General features: G+C 42.9%; 1 protein-coding gene across 1 annotated transcript in view; it reads right to left on the bottom strand.

The window, feature by feature from the left end:
• LOC131260807 (uncharacterized) overlaps positions 1-2,376 on the bottom strand; it is a 65,212-nt gene extending 62,836 nt beyond the window's left edge. The window contains exon 1 of the mRNA XM_058262634.1: positions 1,679-2,376. The gene's annotated coding sequence lies outside the window, so the exon portion shown is untranslated. The remainder of the gene's footprint in view (positions 1-1,678) is intronic.
• Positions 2,377-7,178: the final 4,802 nt, after the last annotated feature.

The following is a 7,178-nucleotide window of genomic DNA, read 5'->3' on the forward strand; positions in this document are numbered from 1 at the left end:
ATCATAGAGTGGATGTTAAAACAAAAAAAAAAAATTTTTTAAAGTGGTGAAAAATTAGAATGAATTAGAAAAAACATTTTTGTTCATAAACATTGAACAGTTTTTTGAAGGAGGTTGTTATACAGGGAAAATACAAATACTATTTCATAATAAACAAGTACTTTTGCAATTAAAACTAAAACTTCTTTACGTGCCACTTGATACGAATTATTTCACACAATTTACACTTTTCCCTCACAAAATCACAACTGCTTCCCAACGTATTACACTGAAATGTTTCCAGTTCAACTGGCACTAACCGACTGAGAAATCGGTAAACCGAGCAAAACCCTTCAACTCTTCACAGTCGCGCGTCTGATATGAATTCAAAAAAAACATTCCGCAACGCACCGAGAGAAGTCCTTGCCGATCGACCGGGTGTGTGACATACACCCCCTCGCGGTATCGTTAGGCATCGATAGAACACTTCGTGCCCAGAAAAGAATGGGGATCCATTTTGTCTCCCGCCGGGGCAAGAGGCGCTTAGCTAAAGGGGCCGTCCGTGCAAGGCATTAACATACAACGCGCGACGGAGAGTCACATCATGTGACGCATCGAACCGACTCGAAAGACCGCTATTGACTACTATCGAGTTCGTTCATTCGTATGAAGGGGGGTGAAAGAGGTAAGGGAAGGAGTGATCCTGAAGGTTGTTCGGAACCGATTTTTGCACGCGGATCGACACACGACAGACACACACACGCACACACACCCTGGACGGCCCCGCGGTTGGAGGTCGCAGGTGATGAATCAGTCGAACTTATCGCGATGACCCTCGATTCGATCCGAGCTCCATCCGGGGCGGCCCAGCCCGAAAGGAGGCAACAAAAATGGCGACAGGAAAACAAATGTAAGGGAACTTAAAAAACGGAGTTGCTTCTTTCGGGCACACAGGTTCAGGAGGAGTTAATGAACGGACATGGGATAGTTGTTGTTTGCGTGGCGGTTTCGCAGGTAACAAATTCCCCCGCAGGAAGTTCGATGCTCGCTGAGTCACATCCCTCAGACGTCCTTAGCGCAGTGAGGTTAGTGTGCGAGGAGGTCGTGCGATTATCAGTGCGTGTAAGGTTAGTCAGAAATTACACTTGCCAGAGCATACAACGGGACCATTTCTTTTGCGCAAAAATACATTGAAGATTTTAGTAGATCTCTTGTTACATTTGAATATTTCAGTAGAACTCTCAATTGGACAAAGAGATATAAGCTGTATCAAATTCGTTATTAAAATAAAGATGGACTGTTCACTTTGCACAAAGCAAAAAAGCTTAAGTTATCTAGAATTAAAATAAGAGAAGCTATACTTTGTTTAAAATAAAAACTGAACAAATTAAAAGAAAGATTGGTAAACACAACAAAAGAAAGAAAGAAACACTGATGAAATTTAATTACTCCTTTGAAGTGTTTGAGAAACGAATTGATTTAACGAATGTAAATGAAAAACAGAAAAAGTTTGGCCCAAAGCAGACAAATGAATAACATCCAAATTAATTGATGAAGCTGCTAAAGGAAACATTTTTTCCAGACTCCTTTCTGTAGTGCCTAAAAGATCTGATAATGTTAACAATCTACTTTATGCGTTGTTTAATGGAATAAGTAGATGATAAATAAAGAAGAACAAAAGAAAAACATTTAAACTTACGTCTTGGGTTTCGACACGAAACTGCAACGAGCTTTGCAGAGATAATTGAATTCGCGCGTGTAAACGATCACTAACACAATACTTCTCAAATCACGCAGATAAAAAAAACGATTTACACCACAGTAAAACAACACTGCACCGTCAACGCTACTTAAAATGCCTTTTGCCACAAAAATGACGTGCTCACACCGAGCAAACACACACTTCTCTAACGGACGGGTATCGGTTTACCAAACAGCACCCCGGTCCGGATATCCGGAACTTCCGCGAGTAGAAGGAAATATTTTTAGCTTCACCGTCTCGCGCTTGTACACCTTTCGGCGTGCGAAGCAATGATGATTGCTTAATAATCACTCCACAGCATACACTCGCGCTCGGTTTTATCCTTCTTCGATTATCCACTGCTCTGTTCTATCGCGGTTTCTTCGCGTATTGTGGAAGAACCTTTACAGGAATGTTTATTCCCACCTTTTTCTAGTCTTCGATGATGTCGTTTATCGTCAGCGTTCGTTTCTCTTTTCTCTCTCTCTCTCTGTGGAATTTGTTTTTTTGTCTCGACTTGGATTTCCCACCTTTTTCTCAACCGATCTCTCGCGTCGTTCGCGGTTTAGCGGTTTTTTGTTGGGTTTATTCGTTGTAGTTTTTTCCCGTTCCTTAATATTTCATTCCACCGGCTTTATTTGTTGCTTTCTCTTTCGCAGGCCTTTTTTTATTTTTTGTACACGACTCACTCCCCGCAAAGCCACAGGGTGTCCGGTCGTGGACGTCGTTGTGCGTTACTGGTCGCGCTTTTACAGCTGCCGCTTACAACACTGCTGCTCCCGTTGTTGTGCTGGAGGTCACAGAATATCATCATCATCCCACGGCTCCAGAAAGGAGGGAAAATGCAGGGCTCGAGAAGGTCAGTGTCTGGTCTTCTGGTGTCCTGGGTCCTCCGACGTCCCCGAGGTGTCTCTGCTGGTACACACTTCGTTGTGTCACTTCGTTGTCACACTCCTGTCACGGCAAGTGTTTTGTTTTTCCCGTTTTTTTTCCTTGCTGCTGACACTCGAGACCGCGTGTCACGCTGACAAACTGGGTGAAACTCGATCGCAACCTGTCAGTTTCCGAGTGTGCGTTCGTGTGTTCCTTTCGCTTTCGAGCGATAGTGGTCAATCAGATCGTATTCGGTATTGTTTTTTGGGAGGTATTTTCATCTATTTTCGGGTGACAACGAGATGGACTTTTCCAGGGTGTGCGCTTATCTGTCAGAACGTCTCGGTAGCTTCGATAGGCCGCAACAATGTGGACGAATCACCGATTAATGTTCTGAAAAGAATGGAAACAAACAACAGAGAAGAGAAAAAAAAGATCAGTAGGATGACAAAATGGTAAGATTTATGTTCGAAGGCGGGTCCATCAGTCAGTCAAGGCGCTCAGGCAACCCACAGAGGTTGGTTAGAAGTAGGAGCATAAGACATAATCTTCCGTTCGACACAGACAGACAGCTCGTCATAGTTACAGTTAGGTCGTTCGATAATGGAATAAATCAACCGTAGCGTAAATGGAAAACCGAAACAAACCACCCGAGGAGAAGATGAGCAGGGAAGAAGAGACAGGGTAATTTCATGTTTTTTTCGACACGAGAGAGTGATCCAGCGATCGGTGCAATGTATCGGACGGGAGGAGCTTGTAAGTGAACGTACATTATACAATCTGTACGCCGGTTTTGTCCAACACGGTGTAGGAGATCTAACAACGGAACGAGAAACCCCTTGACTAGACTTTGATGTCGAACTTCAGCTGCATCTAATCGGCTAAGGAGGTATGATGCACGTTTGTAATGTGCGCATGGTTCAATGATTGAACCTGGAGCGCAACAGAGTGCAGCTCGTCGTTGGAAACGTTCAAAGAACTGATCGACTGAATCACGGAACATCCTCAGTGCAAACGCAGGGAAAAGTGGGAAAAGAGACTGCAGTTGGTCGCAGATGGAATACATTAAACGTCGCGTGACAGTCGGTTGATTCGTGTTTGATTAATGTACCACTAACTCATCTGTTGGCTCCCTTCATCCGTTACAGTTCGGCTTTGGAAACAAATTCGAAGCGTGTTAGTGTGATAGAAAACAAAAAGAAAATACACTGAAAGGTTCCCCAAGCGCTATTCGAAAATCTGTTTTGGGTTTGTACTTTGATCTTACCCTGGTTCTTTGTTTTACGTTTCCTTCACCATCTTTTCTAGCGTCTTGAGATTGCTTTGAGCCAAATATAAATATTTTCTCTCATTGTTTTTTTAAACCGATCCATTCCAAACTTTTAAATTTCAACTTTTAACACCAACCAAAACAAAAAACTTTTGTAATTTCAATGTCCTTGCTTAGCTTGACCACTAAATTATCAATTTCAATTTGCACCTCAGTGGTAAAGAACGACGATAATACGAAACATAAATTAAACTCACTCTAAAGATGAAACTTTTGCACCCTCGGATCAACACATAATGGGAGATAATCTTCAATAGGACAAACATTCCGACCCAAATGCTCCCAACCGTAGTGAGGTGAGAAAAACTCGCGGGAAAGTGCCGATCCCGGGCCCCGCTATCCACGCTTTATTTAAGGCCAAAACTTTCGTCCACCATTTCGGCACGTAGAAGAAAAAAACAGCCAATGGAACATTACTTTTCCCTGGGTCGCGGACGAGAGGTTGAGGTTTGATTTATAATTATTATCGACGCGGGATACCTTGGAGCGGTGCTTTATGACCTTCCGAGAAAATTTTATTGCAGAGTATGCTAACGGTAGAGCAAAAGTACATTGGCATTTGTGTATAAGGTCGTGTCTTTCTCAGGTACCCAAAGAGGCGAATGGTAATCCTCTAATGTATTATAAATTTAACGCAAGACTGATTAAATTTCAAATTTTCCCTCAGGTTGTTATCCGGTTGCCTCGAGTGAAAATAAAAATGTCATCGACCAACTTAATTCCTAAGCTTTAACTTTCGTATGCCGTTCTAATTCGATCAACTTTTCAAACGAAGGACAAACACGTTTCGAATTAATAAAACCTTTTTTCTAAAATAGTTTTAAATCTTACTAAGCAGCGAAATATGGTAGATGTCATGCAATAACTTGTATATGAAAATAATAAAAAAAGAGAAGAAAGCAGCTTACTTTCTGCCTTGAAATGTTGGTACAGTTGAAGAACTGGTTCCTGTTACAAAAAAATGTCAGTACCAAATGTTTTACTTTGTATTATGGATAAGTGACAAACCAAATCTTACAAGATATATTTTTATCAACAGAAGCAAATTTGCAAGTAGTTAATTTTGTTGAAAATTTTCATGCGATCGATGAAAAAGTCTTTGCTGAAAGGTTTTCGACCGAAAGTGTGTCATATTATTGTCAAAAGGTATTCAAAAAATTGACTGCTTCGTTTTTCAGGAACAATATTCCATTTTGGTAATGTAGTTAAAACAATGTTCTAAAGATTGCCTCAAAGAGTCCTAATGGTTCATTACTCTGTGTTTTTTACCACAACAACAATATTTATGCTCATCCTCAGTTTGATGATCGTATTGGTTTAGCGAACAACCATTTAAATCATTTGCCACTAGAGTTGTGTAATTTCGATTAAGTTTCCTGAATCTTTACAATGTTTTAAAAATTCATGAATCCTAAAACGAGAGATTCATAAATCCCAAAGGTTCATGAATGTTGAAAGAACAGAAAATAAGAGATAAAAAAATGGATATAGAGATCATTTTTTTTTGGTCGCATGATCCACACCAATGAAAAAATCAAGTAGATTGGTGAAAGGAAAGATTCATTAAGGTTTCGGAAGATTCATCAACGTTTGAAGATTCGAATCCTTAAAAATCCTTATTCGAAAAGGTTCATGAATCAATCTGAATGATTTTTAGGTGAGAGATTCATATGACTGATTCTCGCCTAAAGATTCATAAGACACATCACTAATTTGCACTTAATATTAATATCAGTGGGATTTCCTTCCATTATCTAAAGACAATCATTTAATCATGTGACGAAAGACATGTTGGTTGCAGAAGATCGATAAAAATTCCCACATGCGGAAGTGAAACGGACCTGCTCCCTCATAAAATCCACCGTAAAACCGACTCGGAGCCAACGATGACGAAACTTTCGTCACAGGTCTGTTCCCACCCCTCCCCCAACTCCCATCTCCCGTTAATGGCTACGTACGTTTATTTACTCTCACTTTTGCAAAGGCCAGCAATTCGTCATTCCGTGCGACCAGAAATACATTTCCGCACTCATTGAAACTCACTTCCGAAACGTCGGTCCGAACCAACCGACGACATCGGCAGCATCGGCTTCTGATTATCATTATGCACGCGCCCTGGGTGGGTGGGGGGACGGTGGGAGACAAATGGTTGATGCACTGGACGAGACAATTGATGCAATTACTGCTTCCATGTTGTTGTGTCGTACCGGGGGAGGGTGGTGGTGTGATGCACCAGATCCGGCCAAAACGTTGTCGTCACAAACAGTGCAGGTAACCCTACCACCACCCCCCACTAATCATAGTTCCATTTTATCCACCTCCTCCCCTTTGCCAAGCAACAAGGCCATCCCCGGCCAGCACTTAGCGCCCGCAGAAACCGCAACGTCGTAACCGTCCCCCACCATCCCCAGGAGGCACAGTTCCGGCAACGCGGAGCGATTGCGTAGTGGCCCCGCGGCCAACCTGAATGGCGTTTATACGCACCATTTGGGCCGGGAAAGCACCACCGGCAACGAAAATACTATTATGAAACAGCGTCAACACACAACAGTCGGGAATTGCATCGCCAGGCGAGTGGAGTGGTGGTGGTAGTGGGTGGGGTGGGGGAACGGAATTTGCAACCACAGATACGCCCCGGGTGTGGGTTGTAACACTCTCACCAACACAACCCACACCTCTTCCCCCTCGAGGAGATGGCGACCTAGTGACACTTGCCTTTCGTTGGTGGAGTGAAAGTGTCACGCGGGGAGAAGAAGTGTGTGTGTGTTTCTCACAGACCGGGACCAACTGGAACCTTTGACCTCTTGATTGCTGCACCCCGCGACCTCCGGGGACAAATTTACATGCAAATACTTACGGTCATAACAGTTTGGAAAAGCGAGCGATCGTTTAATGCACTTTGGTCCCACTGGAAGCAAACCGAGGGACAAACGGTTGAATGGGATACAGGGAAAAAGGCATCCCTAGCTCTCGACAAACGGCATACATCATAAACATCGAAAGCAGGAGCACATTATGTTGAATCCAGAGTGTATGTCATAAAATGAAAACACATTTTTATGCTCCATCATTTCCCTACACGGGAACCGAGATTCTTCTCACTCTCACTATCTGTATCTTAATATTCATCGTCTTGGTCGATTGGTCCCGTAAATATCACCGGAGGTACATGAACGCATCCCTCCAACACTCCCCCCTCCCTCCAGGGAAGCCTGCGAAAAGGGGAGCACCAATCATTCGCCAAACCGGTTTCGG

Source organism: Anopheles coustani, chromosome 3 (assembly GCF_943734705.1).
Source record: "Anopheles coustani chromosome 3, idAnoCousDA_361_x.2, whole genome shotgun sequence".
Classification (NCBI taxonomy): Eukaryota; Metazoa; Arthropoda; class Insecta; order Diptera; family Culicidae; genus Anopheles; species Anopheles coustani.